The sequence below is a fragment of the Phocoena sinus genome, chromosome 4, assembly GCF_008692025.1.
Source record: "Phocoena sinus isolate mPhoSin1 chromosome 4, mPhoSin1.pri, whole genome shotgun sequence".
NCBI classification, from domain to species: domain Eukaryota; kingdom Metazoa; phylum Chordata; class Mammalia; order Artiodactyla; family Phocoenidae; genus Phocoena; species Phocoena sinus.
In genome coordinates, this window is record NC_045766.1 from 79,574,224 (window position 1) to 79,589,684 (window position 15,461).

Below are 15,461 nucleotides of genomic sequence, written 5' to 3' on the forward strand. Positions count from 1 at the left end.
CAGCAGTTTTCAGTATGCAGATTTGTGCATCCATCATCATGATGTAATTTTAGAACATTTTCAGCCCTCCAGAAAGAAAGCTTGTGCACATTAATGGTCACTCTCTGCTCTCTCCCACCCCCTCCTAGTACTGGGCAACCTGTAGACTATTTTCTGCCTTTGTAGAGTCGCCTATATGGTCTTTTATGACTAGATTCTTTCACTTACCATAGTGTTTTTGAGGTTCATTCATGTTTTAGCATGTATCAGCACTTCATTCCTTTTGTTTAATGCTGAATAATGTTATATGTGTGGGTGGACAAATTTCTATTTATCCATTCATCATTTGGTGGACATTTGGATTGTTTCTACTTTTTGGCTTTCATAAAATACTGCTGTGAACATTTATGGACAGGTTTTGTGTGGACATAACGTTTTCATTTTTCTTGCATATATACCCAGAAGTAAAAATTGCTGGACCTTGTGGCACGTCTCTGTTTAACTGCCAGACTATTTTCCAAAGTGGTTGCACCATTTTACGTTCTCCCCAGCAGTGTGTGAGGGTTTCAGCTTCGCCTCCTCACCAATACTTGTTACTGTCTTTTTATTGTAGCCATTCTAGTGGGTTTGAAGTGGTTTCTCGTTTTCCTAATAACTAATAATGCTAGGAATATTTTCATGTGCTGATTGGCCATTTCTATGTTTTCTTTGGAGAAATGTGTTATTCAAACCCTTTGTCGTTCTTTTTTTTTTTGCGGTACGCGGGCCTCTCCCTGTTGTGGCCTCTCCCGTTGCGGAGCACAGGCTCCGGACGCGCAGGCTCAGCGGCCATGGCTCATGGGCCCAGCCGCTCCGCGGCATGTGGGATCTTACCGGACCGGAGCAGGAACCCGTGTTCCCTGCATCGGCAGGCGGACTCTCAACCACTGCACCACCAGGGAAGCCCTGTCGTTCTTTAATTGGGTTTTTTTTTTTTTTGTCTTTTTATTATTAAATTTTAAGATTTCTTTGTAGATGCTGGATGCAAGTCCCTTATCAGACATATGATTTATAAATATTTTCTCTCCTTCTGTTGGTTGCCTTTTCACTTTATTGGTGGTGTCATTTGAAGCACAGACATTTTAAATTTTGATCAAGTTTAGTTAGCAAGTCTTCCCTTTTTTGCTTGTGCTTTTAGTACATATCTAAGAAATCATTGCTTAACTCTGGTGCAATTTCTTCAACTTCTCTTTTTCCATTGAACTTTTTTCTTCAATCCCAAAGTGGCTATGGAATCCTTGTAATTTATCTGAGAGCCTGTGACTTGTTACAGACCCAGGATCAGTTTCACAAAGCCAGGTGCATAAATTAGATAGGCCAAAATTGCATGAGTGCTTGGAGGTGGGGGTGAGGATGGTAACTGTTTGTCTTGCCAGTCTGGAAGAGGTATTTGCTAGAATCTGTTAATCTGGTGAATAAAAGCTTTTTAAATGTAGATCCAAATAGTGTATAAACAGGCTTTGCGCTCTTTTACTAAATGTTTGAGGAATACCATCTAAGTTAACTACGTGCTGGAATCTTAGATTGTGGTTTACACTTGTACATATGTAGTAAGAGATTTACAAAAGGGGAGTATTTGGGTGAAACCTCCCAGTGTAGGTTGACCATCCAGACTCAGGCCTGCTATGTGAAATTTCTCAACATGCGAATAACCCTAGTAGTCTTTATTTTTTATTTGACATTTTGAAATATGGGTTGTTTGTGATGATTCTGGTACAATTCCCTGCTCTTCCTCTTAGTGCCAGTTTAAGAAATTGCTAATTGTCCATTCTTGCTGGAAAGTACTGATTTCCATTTGAATATAACAGTCTTTTTGCTGAAACTTTCCTGTGGTTGATTCGAGCAAATACAAGAAGCCTTCTGTTTGTGGACTGAATGTTCAGCCAGCCATGACGTGGCCACTATTCTCAATGAAGCTTATTCATCACTTTCCGTGCTGGTGTATTATACGGGCCTTGCTGAGGATCCTGGGGACTTTGAATGGAGAGCTTCTCCTCTGCTTACCTCCATACACTGTCGGTATTAAGGGATTCTGTTCTTGATCTTTTCCAGACCTTGTGGATAATTAGATCTTTTTGTTTTCCGTTGATTCCCAATAGTGTCTTGCAGATGACAGGCGCTGATTGAGAATTTGTTCTTTTTCTAAAAACGGAATGGCAATTAATGCTCTTAGGAGAAAGTTTTTTGTTCTCATATACATGAACATTTATCTTCGATCGAATGTCATTTTACACAGACATAGGCGATATTATGTTTCTGTAAAATAAAATAAAATGAAATGGCTGTTGATGATGTTAGATTCAAGGCTTATTACTCTTTAGGTAAATTAAACTTTTTAATATTTAATCTTGGATACTGTTGAATAATTAGATTAAGTTTACAGGTTAATTGCTGAATTTCATTTATATAGGTAGAGCTGTAGAGATACAATAGTGGTTATTTGTTCCAGTTCATGACTAGAAGGCAGTCAAAGTTGTTATAAAACTAAGCCTATTATATACTTTGGTAAAATCATGTGCCCTGAAACACAGCAGGCACTTATTAGGAGAGCCTGGTCAAACACCGTCAGACCACCATATCATGGCTCTTGAGCCTGTCTCACAGCAGTACTGTTATGATAAGCAGTGTTCCCTGTGTGTGTTAGTTATGGCCATTGGGGGTATAAATATCCATGACAGAATAATATTTGAATTGTTTTTGACTACATCTAACACAGGCTTATTTTTTTTTTCAAAATATTTCATGAAAATGGTATATGCTTGCTCTACATTCCCCACTCTTGTTACTTTCTCTCAGGAGTCACTGAGTGTCAGGGACTCACTAAGCCTGTGACCTCTATTCTAAGAAAAAGCCTAGCTCTGGATCTCAGTGGAGTTTACACTGTGTGTGGGAGGGCTGCACTTTCCCTGAAGACTGGGTGCTTCCAGAGGAGCTGGCTGGCTCAACAATTTTCATTTCAGGGATTCAAACTTGCCCTGGGGACATTTCAGGAAATACAAATTTCTTCCAGCCAAGGGACCCTCCCTCCCCACTTACCACAACCACACACACACACACACACACACACACACACACCCCTCATACCCTTTAGAGATTCCTTGAACCCATAGAATTCTCTTGATTGAAAGTGAGTCTTGGTTTGTTACTTACTGAGGTAAACACCTCAGACCTTCTGTGGTCCAGAACTAACTTCTGGGGAGTCTCAGGAGACCCTAGAATTGCCCTGGGACTAACAGTGAGGTACCTCCTCTTATTCCCCTTTGTAGCTCCTGTAGTATCTACAATACTGCTCTGTTCATAGAATGTGCAAAATAAATGTGTTGGCTACAACTCTTTTTTTTTTTTTTTTTTTTTTATGAAAGCTTCTTTCTTTCTTTATTTTATTTTTGGCTGTGTTGGGTCTTCGTTTCTGCGCGAGGGCTTTCTCTAGTTGCGGTGAGCGGGAGCCACTCTTCATCATGGTGTGTGGGCCTCTCACTATCGCGGCCTCTCTTGTTGCGTAGCACAGGCTCCGGACGCGCAGGCTCAGCGGCCATGGCTCACGGGCCTAGTCGCTCCGTGGCATTTGGGATCTTCCCAGACCGGGGCTTGAACCCATAGTCCCCTGCATTGGCAGGCAGATTCTCAACCACTGCGCCACCAAGGAAGCCCCAGCTACAACTTCTTCTCCACTGATACATGTGAATCTATTTAGATTATTTAAGCCCAATATCATTCTAGAATTTCACATTTCACCCCAGTTACCTCCCCTGTTTCTCGGCAACACACCCACTGTTCTTGTGTTTACTGAACTTTCACATTTTCATTCCAGAATTTCCCATTTTATCCCAGTATCTCTCCTGTCTCTCAGTAACACACTCACTCCTCATTCTTATACTTACCGATTTCTCCCTTGTTTAATCACTTACTAAGTGAACAACTGTCTTATTACAGATTCTGACCCATATTGATAAGCAAGGAATATTATACCTTTAAAAATTTTTCTCTAATGATACAGGTGTGCTCCAGGATGACAATTATGAACCTCAAGGTTATGTAATTTTCATAAGTTTTAGGTTGTCCACATTATCTCTCTAGGTAGCCCACAAACAGATGAAGACTTGGCTTAGAAACAACTCTTCCCACAGAGAAATAGGATGTGACTCTAAATTCCTTGATTTCTCTGTTTTAATTCTGATCTAAATTTATGTGTAATAGTTGATAATTATTTATTCATTTGAGTAGGATCTGTGATATAAGACAAGTGATTTTTTTTTCTTGAAAATAGTTTGTTCTGATTGCAACAGGTCAACATATTCTAGGTGGATTATGCTGAATAAAAACTCCATATTGCCTCTTCTTAAAAAAATAAAATAAAAAAATGAAACATTTCTCTTAAGTCATTCTCTCTTGCCTGTTTTCCTTGACATATGCAGGTTTCTTCACTTTCCACCTAGATTATTTTCCAGTATGTTCATAACTGGTCTCTATCTCTCCCTGTTCTCTCTCCCTTCAAATCTGCCTACTGTACTTCTGAAAGAATACCTTTATGAAAATATAAACACGTCCTTCTCCTGGTTATAAAAATGGTGATTCCCTCTTGCGTTTTGGGTAGAGCCCAAAGCCTAAACTATAAAGTCATACAAGTTTCTTTGAATCTTTGTAGCTTAACTTTCTGCACTTTTACTGTTTATTACTTTGCCTCAAAGTCTGTGCTGTAAACATACCATCTACTTTTATGACCCCCAGGCTTTTGCAGATGCTCTTCCTCTGCCTGAGATGCCTTTCACGTCTCACTATGTCTGATGTATCCTTTGCAGCTCAAAGGTTATCTCCTCTCTGGAGCCTCTCTGAACACGCCATTTGTCTTCGTCTGTGCTCATACAGTATCGTATTATATATAGTACTTCTGATATATCACTTTATTGCTTTGTGTGCCAATACTTTTGTAAAATGTAATAAAAATGAAATAGAAAAATGAGGTGTAAAGAAGACAGAAAATAGAAACCTCATTTTAAAATTATTAGATTCAACAGCCCTAAAATTACTAGGTTTCTAAGTGTTTATTCTCAGTTTTGAACTTAACTATGTTTTTGTGGACCAACAGCAAACAATTCACAGGTCGTCACTGGTCCACAGGTCACATTTTGAGTAGCACTGTTTTATAACATTTATCAAACAGTTTTACAGTTATTTGCATGCATATTTGCTTTCCTGACTAGACTGGGGTTGTGTCTTTTTTATCTTGTGTTTTCCTTTATCTGGCTTCTCATCCTTTGTCCCCTAACCTCCCCCCGACACCCCGGTCAACCCCTCCCCCCCAAAACCAGGTCTTAAAATAGTACGTGACAGAGTTAATCAGTGAATGTTCATTGAAGGATTTAAGTGTAGCAGTGGTCTCATTACCGTATAATCACAACTGGCTTGCATTTCAGTTCGCAAAGTCACATGGGTAGAGCTTTGTGTTAGTTCACACGGGTATTGCTTTGAACTTCGTGATGCCATAGTGAAGTTCTGTTGGGGAAGGGGCTTGCTGACTCAGTCTGAAGTAGATTCACTTATGTTGTACTCTGCCTAATTTCAGTAGTCTCTGAGAAATCTTGCATGCAACACATGTCCACATTCTTAGCACAGGTGATAAAATAGCTCTCTGCTGTAGGGGAGGAGCAGAGAACTAGTAACACCACTGAAGCAACTTTTTAGCAAATACTTGTTTTGAGGAGAATGTTTGCTGCCAGTTACAAATGAAATGCTTTTAATTTTTCTGGTTTTACTGACACACTACACGCAGATGCCAGGTCTCCCACCCTTGAGGACACCCAGCCCGCACACCCCTCCTTCCATCCCCATTCACAGTTCATTACTCAGTTTAGAATCTGCATTTTTGAAAGTTGTAGTTAACCAGCTTCAGAAGCTTAGAACTTGTCCCATATCTGTGATCTTGGAACAGTGTTCTGCTATGGTGGAAAGCAGTGGATATCTGAGTTCCAGCCCAGGCTTTTCTGATAGTTGACTGCATGACTCTGGGCAAGTCATACTCCCCTTATAACTTGTGTCCTCATTGGAAAATCCAGACTAGATGATTTATAGGGTTGTTTTTTAACTCTCCCCTTTGGTCCCTGTGGGAGTCGACATTTGCCTGCTTCGATTTTGGTCATTTAACTCTGGCTGGTGATCTTCATATACTGTCATGTACATCGTGTGCCAGCAGTTACCATATTATATTGACATTCTCTCCCTATTAATGTTGGTTGACTTGTTAAGCTGAACTCTGTCCTTTGTTTTTGCTACAGAGCTTTGTTTAGCACTCTGCCTACCGGGGAATAAACCTTGCATCAGTTGCATATTTGATATCCAACTAATATATTACAGAACTGTTTCAGGTTGTGGACGTCATGAAGCCCAGTTGGAGTGATGCTGATCAGTCCCACGACTGTGTAAAGCAGGTGAGAGTTGTGGTTATTCATTCACTGTTCTCCTCTGGAGGGTCTCATTGATTATTAGCTTGATGTAGGATCTGAGTTGGTAGTCCTCTGTCTGGGCCTTCTTGGCCTCGGGCAGCTGAGAGAAAGATGTGAGTTCTCTGCCCACAGACTGTCCAGCCCTGTGGGGCAGCCTGCCAAGAGTCTCAAGTCACATGCCCAGGGAGTTGCTGCTACATTTTTTCTTCCTTGTCTTTTTCAAGGCTGCTGTTGTTGGGCTCTGTGCCTGGTGTCCCTGAATTGTAGCTCTTTTAGTTCTCTGGGTGGTGAACTCCAAACATCGTTGAGCAGCCGGTGCAATCTTTATTGGGGCTGGATTACCTCCACCGAGTAGACCAAGCGTGTTTTTATGATATCACCAGGCAAGACTTGCAGCTGTGACCCGTACACTGAGCCCACAGTCCTCAGTCCCCACAGCGTGCCCCTGAATATCCCCATGCCGGGGTGTGCAGGGCTGTGGTGTGAGCTGTAGCTTGTCCTCACCCGCTTCTCTAGGTAGGTATTCCATTGTGCATTCCGTTTGCAGAGCTGAGCCCTGAGCCTCTTTGTAGGATCTTTCATACACCAAAGTGCTCAGACGCCACGAGGAAGGTTAGTACTTGGAGTTGTATTGCAGTGGTGGTGACGGATTAAAACTGAGCCCCTACACACGTTTTCCTAGGCTACGGGTTTGTGAAATGGTTCACAAGGTTAGAAGTTTAGTAGATGGATATCTAGTGGAATGAAACTAATTAAGTTTATTGCACCACTAGCCTTAACTTTCCTTAACGTGGTGTTCTAAGTAACAGCCGTGGTTTTAGGATGATCCCGTTACCGTGAGTCACCTATTCTGCTGAGAAATATGGAGAAGAGACTGTGAGTCTGGAGAACTTAGAAAATTTTCTTTTCTTCTTCTTTGTGTGGCCTTTTCTTTCCATTTAATTTCTGTGTTCTCTCTCTTATGTGAGAGGCACTAACGGATTCATGTAAAACCTGTATTTTAATGTTGACCCATCTGCTTTCCAGTTGTTTAGCCTTGGGAGAATTTATTATCCTCTCTGAGCTAGTTTCCTTCCTAGTAAAAGCAAGATATTGCCACTACTATTTTAAGCATTATGCATCACGTGAAGGTGTGTACTTGGTGTGGTACCTGGCTGACCTGCGGAAGGATGATAAAGGATCCTTGCCATTTTCCTGTTACATTAAGCATACACAATATTTCTTACTATAAATCCCTCATTTGTACCTGTAGTGAAAATGTTACAAATGGCATCAAGTAGAAATCGAGGCACGTAATGAAAGAAGTTTAGTGAATGTTTCTTGGGCACCAGGCACTGTGAGTGGAGGAGAAGACAGCTTCCCTGAGCTGTTGGCAGTCTCACGGGTAATACAGAGAAGCAAGCGGTGTTTGCAGAGGGTGTGATGGGTGCTGTGGCGGTGCGGCTGGTGTGCTCTGCAAATGTGGAGGCAGGCCACTCGCTTCTAAGGCGAGAGGAGCAGAAGGGATGGCAGAAAGTCAGGGAAGAGTTCCTGGAGGAATGGGGTTTTGAACTGTGGCTTGTTGAAGGGAGGAAGGAGGTTCCAGGCTGAGGGAACTACACGCAAAAGACCAAAAAGTGTAAAGTAGCATGGGGCATGCAGCGCAAGTCGTTCAGGCTGGCTTCATTGTATCGATGTGTGATACGGCCAGTGCTGGGCGGTGGAGCTGCTGATGACCGGCCCGTGGAAGGCCTTTCTGTCATGCTGAGAAACTTGGTTTGTCTCTTGGGGAGAACGGGCTCGTCATCGCAAGGCTCTCTTCTGAGGTGTGGCATGATCAAATTTGCATTTTAGAAGCATCCATCTGGTGCGAGGGCATGGAATCTGTTGGTGGGAGACAAGGTGAGGAGAAGGGGGGACATATGCTAAGAGGCTGGTGCAGGGGTTCAGAGGAGAGATGAAGATGGCAGAAGGGATGAAGAGGAGGACACCAACTGAGAGTAACTGAGGAGGTAAGAATCTGTGACTCCTTCATCTTAAAGAATGAAAAAGCATCTGGGGGAATCTCCTAGGTTCTTGTCTTGGCTGCATAGGAATGGAGAATAATAAAGGAGGAAGGTCAGGTTTTGGAAAAAGATGATAAATTCAGTTTTGGATAAATTGAATGGGTGCTGCTTGTGGAATGTGACCCAAGGGAAGGGAAAACCAGGAAGCAATTTGATACATGGGACTAGGGCTTAAGGGAGGTCTGAGCCAGAAACGTAGCTTTTCACCTTGATCAATAATAACGACATAGGAAACAATAAGTAAAATGGTCGCTTTGTCCTTGCACTGTGACAGAGGGACAGACATTTATAATATATCACAAATGAAGCTGTCATTAAAAATGTCCAATAGATCCCCTTCCCCTCCTACCTCAGTTCTCTCCTTAGTAGAGATAGGATATTGCTATTTCCCTTTTCTCTCTCAACCCCCATAGGGCCTTTTGGTTTGAAATACTGCTTTGAAATTAAATAAGGTTGAATTTTGAAGGGTCTTAAATTTTAATATGATACTTTCCATAACTCTGAGCTGCATTTTAATGGGGCTTAGCATAACTTCTGATGCCTCTGGGAGTGCTTCTTAGTAATTTATTATTATTTTATCATTAGCTCTTAGACAGAAGTTGAGAGAAAATTATTAGAACAATCAGGATGTATTCCCTAGGCTGTGAGAGGGATAAGCGTAAGGTCTCGGCTCCAGTGGCTTTCTGTCTTCTCACTCGGCACGCCCTGGCTTCTGTCTCCTGCGGGCTCTGCAGTTTTAGATCAGCATCAAGTTGTCGCTGAGCGGCAGCGTTCAGTGACAGAGTCCTTACAGGTCAGAATTTTTTGGATAATCTTCCACACCCTCACCTTTCCTCCTACCACTCTCTCTTCTTTGTTTCTTATTTCAGCAGACCTTAGGAAATCATATTCTTGGATGTTCTCATTCTATTCCTTTGTGGGCTATACGTGTTTTCCTTAATTTTCCTCTTGTCAGTATTGAGGTTTATGATAACCTGTCCTCTTCTATCTTCTTCCACGTGAATATGCATAGAAAATCAGCCATGCTCTTCTGGCATCCTTAAAATTGTAGCTTTGCCTGTTTTTTATTTTTCTTTCTCTCTCTCCTACTATCCATTGAGATGACAGATATTCTAGGTTCAGTCACTGCCACCTCTCCCACCCCCACCCTCCAAATATACCTGTTAAACCTCTGTATTGCTCTAGCGACATGACCACGCTTGCCTTAAATACTTCTTATACTGGGAAGTTTGCTGTCTCGTATGACTGACTTCATTTTCAGCAGCTTCAGTTGTCAAAAGGCTTTCTTTATAATATAAACACGTGCTACTGTGATATGTTAAACAATGTACTTTCTGTTCCTGGTATTTTCTGCTGCCCTCTGACGGTTTTACTTTTTCTGGTTAGCAGTGGGGGAAGAGACACCTCAGCAGAATGCAGAGAAGAGGCAAGTGTCTGGGTTTTGAATTTCAGAAATTACAAAGCCTGGGTCTGACTATAAAACTAAATTTGGAAAAGTCAGGAAAGAAGATTTTGTAGACAAGTTGAGGGAGAGTCAGATAGGGAGTTGAGAGAGCCCAGATATTGGCCTTGTGCTTGAGAGAACCTCTAGGAAGGTTTGATGAATTCTAGAGGAGAGTGAACTTCTCCGTAAGACCTCACAGCAAAACCGCAAAGATTAAGTTTCTGCCTCTCAGCTCAGTGGGGGCTCACAATGAAAATTAAGTTTAGTTACTGAAAAAATGAAGAGAATGAAGTTACATTTCTTGCCCATCTGATTTGTAGGCTGAGATTTGTATGTGTTATTTCTATATTGAAAAACAGTGAGACGTAGTGGGAAATTGCACAGGCTTGGAAGCCAGATTAATTTGGGTTTAAATCTTAGCTCTGCATAATATCCTAGTCAAGTTACTTAATCTCTCTGAGTCTGGTTTTTTTTTTTTTTCATTTGTGTAACTGGAATAATAATACCCACTTTGTGGGAGTGTTTTGATGCTTAGATGAGAGGAACATACAGTCTCTAGAATGGTGTCTGGCTTATAATAGGCACTCAGAAATAACTCTCTCACTTAATTTTTTGTCTCAGTACTGCTTCTTATTTTGTCCTCTTAAGACTTAATAGAATATATCTAAATACTTCTTTCATATGATAGGCTTATAAATATTTGAAGACCAATATCCTCAACAGTGCCTAGCACTGTGTCTTGCATATTTGAGAAGCAGTGTGACATAATGTATTCTGGAGCCCGTTGCTTGGATTTGAATCCCAGCTAGGCCTCTTACTAGCTTGGGTAAGTTACTTAACTTTCTTTGGACCTCAATTTCCTTGTTTGTAAAATGGGATAATAATAATAATACCTATCTCGAGGTGGTTGTGGATATTAAAGATGTTAACACATATAAAGACTTCCAGACGCACGGTAGTTCATTAGGCATAGAGTAAGTGCCTCATGGTGTTAGAGACAATGCTACGTGATCACCTAGTCCTGTTTTATTTTCCTCTTTAGAGCCAGGTCCTGGCTGCTTTTTCTTTCCTGCCTTGTGGGTTAGGTTGGGACCATGTATTTATTCTAAACAGTAGATTATAAGTGGAGGTGACAGGTGTCATTTATGAGCCAAAGCACTTTGCCACATGGATTGTAGAGACCCTCATGTGGATTGTAGAGACCTTCATATGATGGTTTCACAAGGTCATACTTGACTGGGTCCCTGAGTCACCATTTAGTAGAGAGCTTCTGGATCCCTAGAGGACACTGTGTGAGTAAGAAATAAACTTTGTTTAAAGCTGCTGAGATTTCAGAGTTAATTTGTTACTGAGGCACAATGTAGCCTATGAGGATTAATGTAATATGGCTGTTATGGTTGTTGACTAGTTGAATACCAAATGAAAGAAACTGTTGAGTCAATTTTAGCAGAGGCCTTTTCAGTGAAGGTATTAAGGAGAGAGGAAGGGATTTTTTAAAGGAAACAGACAGGGTTGAGACAGGCACATTAATTTTTCTTTTTGAAAGAGGTTTCACGTAAGTTTATGACTGGGTGATAGAATTCTTTGCCCTTCTTTTTCTTGCCCCATATCCTATAATAGAAATCTACTTGTTTTAAAGCTTCTTGTATCTTGTTAAAACTTCAAACAGTTGTGTTCTGGAGTGGTAATTGATAATTTTATTAGTGAATGAGTTTATCAGATACCATTTGATAGCATTGACAACAGCATGAAAGGAGTTTGAAAAGATAGCTCCAAGGTTAGAGCCGGTTGTTACCGTTAGCTAGAAAAAATATTGGGAAAGCAAACTTATTTTTAAGGAGAAGATGGTGACTTCACTTTTGGATATTGAGTTTAAAGAGTATTAACATGGTGGTTGGAAGTTTGACACTCCATCTCTTGTGAAAAGCTGAGCTAACAGTGGTTTAGATAGAGACTTTCTGTTGTTAGGCTCAAATAACCCCAGTCCCCCAATTTTATATTTGATAGAGCACATCTTTGAGATTTTAGAACAGGTTTGTGGAAGTATACAATTTATTATATAAACTTCGGACAGACTTTCTATGAGCGCACCTTTTGTTCATCGGGGGTACAAACTTATCTTGTTATATGTAGTAACAGAAACCTACATGAAATGAGTGAATTATTTTTTTAAGGACAGGTACTACTGAAGAAAATAGAAAAGTGGAATGGCACTTAAAAATATACATTTGGCTCTGTGAACAAAATGATTTTTTGATTTTTTTTGTTTAATTTCTCTTTTTCAAGGCAAAGTTTCTTCAATAAAAGGATGAGACAGGAGAATTTCTTCTCTGTCAAATTTAATCTGTAGCCATCTGCTGCTGTATCTCATTATGTTCTTCATGTAATTAGAGCAATTAGGCTGAGGCTTGCACTATATATTGTATTGGTCTTGGAAAGAGGGTTGAGCTGTTTGCAGGCTTATTTTGAGAGACTGGAGATTAACGGCCTAATCTTTTAGGTAAACTGATGGAAACCGAGAAATGTTTAAGCTACTAAAAGAAGAAGGGCAGTTTTTTCTCTTCTCTGTAATGTTGCTTTCCTATCACCATGGTGACTAGGTATCTTGACAAACATGTTTTTAATGAGATGAACTCAAAAGGTAATAGAGAAGAACGGTTGTAGAAGAAAGAGAGGAGAAGGGCTCTGTGGAGTGGTGATTGTGGTGGAAACCTCTCTCCAAAATTTTGACACTGAGCTGCTTGGAAGGCAGGAATGGAGAAAAGGAGAAGGAGAATTGAAAGGAGACAGCATTGATTAGAGATGTACAGAACTCTCTTTTGGGGAGCCAGTCACCTGAATTTGGTTTGTGCACTGAAGAAGGGCAAGGGGGTTAGGTACTGTAACAAAGATGTGCTAAACTATTGTGGGATCCCTCGGATAGGACCGCAGTGCCACTCTGCACAACCAGCTAGGATTAGTGTGCCGTTCCACGTCCTGGAAGGGACTTCTCGTGAGGGCTGACAGCTCTTCCTTCCTGCTCTGTCTCCCTCTTTGCCCTTTCATCTTCATTTCAGTTGCCAGTACACTAGTGGTGATTCTCATCACCAATAACTGAACTGTTGCATTATTTTCCAACTGATCTTTATCAAGTCATTATCTACTCCAATTCAACCTACCTGAGGCCACCAAATGCATTTTTATGAAACATCACTTCATTTTCGTCTCTCTTTTAATTCACGTGTTTTCCACATTGCCCACAATGCCACACTTCTTACCCTGGCATTCAAGGTCCCCTGAAAGGTTACTGACCCACGTTATCAACCACGGCTCTTCCACATGAACCCTACTATTTCCAGCTAGTCTAGTGTCTTCCCTGTCTTAAGAATGTTTCATGTTCACGTCCACTGCTGCATCTCTGCACATGCTATTGCTGTTTTCTGAAAACCTCTTTATTTCTCTGAGTTCTAAATCCTTCAAGGTCTACCTCAGTACTTAACTATCCTAATTATTTTCTACCACTATTGTCTCTTACATTTTTATTGAATAGTCCTTACAGTGCTCAGAATAGTTGTTTATAACATGATAGATGCTGAAAAGTTGGTGGTGATTGAACCATAGGCCTTTAGATGTGGAAGAACTTTAGAGATCAAGGTGGCCCATCTTGTTCTTAATTTCAAGCAGTTGTGGCACCGAGTCTCTGGGAACTCAGGCGGGCAAATCAGCTTAAAGAAATGAGTTGGGTCTTTACTGCATTTCTTCGTTTAATCTTCTGTCAGAGCCCTGTTGTCATTGAACGGTTGACAGAGACAACCATTTTCTCCCGTTTTAAGGGGATTTATCCTGGATGCACTGAGTGTGTTTAGCGTCTGGGTGCGTGCCCAGGGCTGTGTGCATGGAACACTTAATTCTAGGGGCTGTCCGTGCTCCACTCTATTCAGATCAGAACTTATTTATGTGTGCCAGGCCACTGCTGAGCTTGGCACATGGTGGTGGGCAGGAGAGGCCTGCTGGTCTCTGTGCATATGACAAGTTCTGCTCCTGCTGGGCGGGGCATATGCCCGGGTGAGAGAGCAGCAGAGGGGCAAAACACTGGGAGGGGGAGGCTGGGAGTGAGTGCTAAGAGAAGAAAGAAAAGGAGATATTAAAAATGGAGGGGATTGGTATCCACATTCCTAGTGGAAACAGCCAGGGAGAGCGTGGCTGTGATGTCTTTCTCAGTGTCTTGCATCTTTATCTGGGTCCTAGCATCACTTGAAGGTAACTGACTCCAACTCCTCATTCATTTATAGTGTGATCTATGCCTTATCCCAACTCTACTTTAAGAAGGTGTTAATTCTTCATGAAAGGTGTCCATATTTTAGTTCTCCAAGGCTACTTAACTCTTTATTTTAGTTATGCCAGTGAGATCCTGGTCTGCATATCTGAAACTGTTCCATTTATCCTTGAATTATATCTCCAAAGCATTGAGCTCTAGGTTTTACAGATTCAGCCATGGAGTCTGTCCAAAGTGTCCAGGATACAGCTGTCCAGCCCTGTAACCATACTTTATGTTTCAGGCACATGGATTTTGTTGCTTCAAAATGGCAAATTTATAGGGTGTCAGGAATTGCACAGACTATGCACATGCATCCACTCAACAGCTATTTATTGAGCAAGTATTCTCTGATATGAAAAATGTGAAGATACTTGCCCTCACAGAGCCTCCATTTTACTGCAAGGAGAAATAGACAATAAACAGTAAGAAAAATAAGGATAATGTATACTACGTTAGGAGGTGGTAAGTGCATTGGGAGACAGAAAAAGTACAGAATAGTAAGGAGGTGACTTGAAAATATGTGAATGAGACTAGATATAGCTTAATATTTTCAATTTGAATAAATTTAAACCTTTTTTTTTTTTGGCCGTGCTGCACAGCTTGCTGGATCTTAGTTCCCCAACCAGGGATTGAACCCCGGGCCCCGGCAGTGAAAGCGTCGAGTCCTAACCACTGGACTCCAGGGAATTCCCCAAACCTTATATTTTAAAAAAATATGTAATTTGAAGAGATTGTACCTTTTCATGGGTTTTTAGGACCATGAGGAGTCGGGCATTCAGATCCTGGTGTCTGGACCCTACAGGAATAATTGGTTGTTTAGTCCTGTCCATTTGGGACTGGAGAGAAAGACAGGAATAAACCCCCAAACCTCAAGTCTGTAGATCAAAATTTAGTGAGAAGAAGCTCCAAAGCAAAGAAGACATTGAATGCCCCCTTTCTGTTCTCATGGACTTGGGAGTTGCTCCTTAAAGATAGAAATGCGTCTTGTTCTAATATTTATCTTCAGTGTACAGCAATAATAATTGGAGTTTTAGGTATTTTTGATTAAATACCTTTTTACTAATAGATTTAAATATGAGTTTAGGAATATGTTATCTTGAACATGCCATTCTTCATTCTTAATTTACACGCTAAAATATTAAGGTGCAAGGAAGGGCTTAAAAAGGTGAGTGGAGAAAGGATGCATTTCCTTTGTCTACCTACTATACTTTCAATCT

General features: G+C 41.0%; 1 protein-coding gene across 5 annotated transcripts in view; it reads left to right on the forward strand.

Annotated features, from left to right (window-relative positions):
• Nucleotides 1–15,461, forward strand: part of IGSF11 (immunoglobulin superfamily member 11) — a 147,349-nt gene that overhangs the window by 32,681 nt on the left and 99,207 nt on the right. Inside the window, exon 1 of one of the 5 annotated variants that reach the window (XM_032631653.1) lies at nucleotides 8,379–8,449. The exons of the other annotated variants lie outside the window; for them this stretch is intronic. The gene's annotated coding sequence lies outside the window, so the exon portion shown is untranslated. Of the gene's footprint in view, nucleotides 1–8,378; nucleotides 8,450–15,461 lie in introns of those variants that run through there. 5 annotated transcript variants of the gene reach the window in all.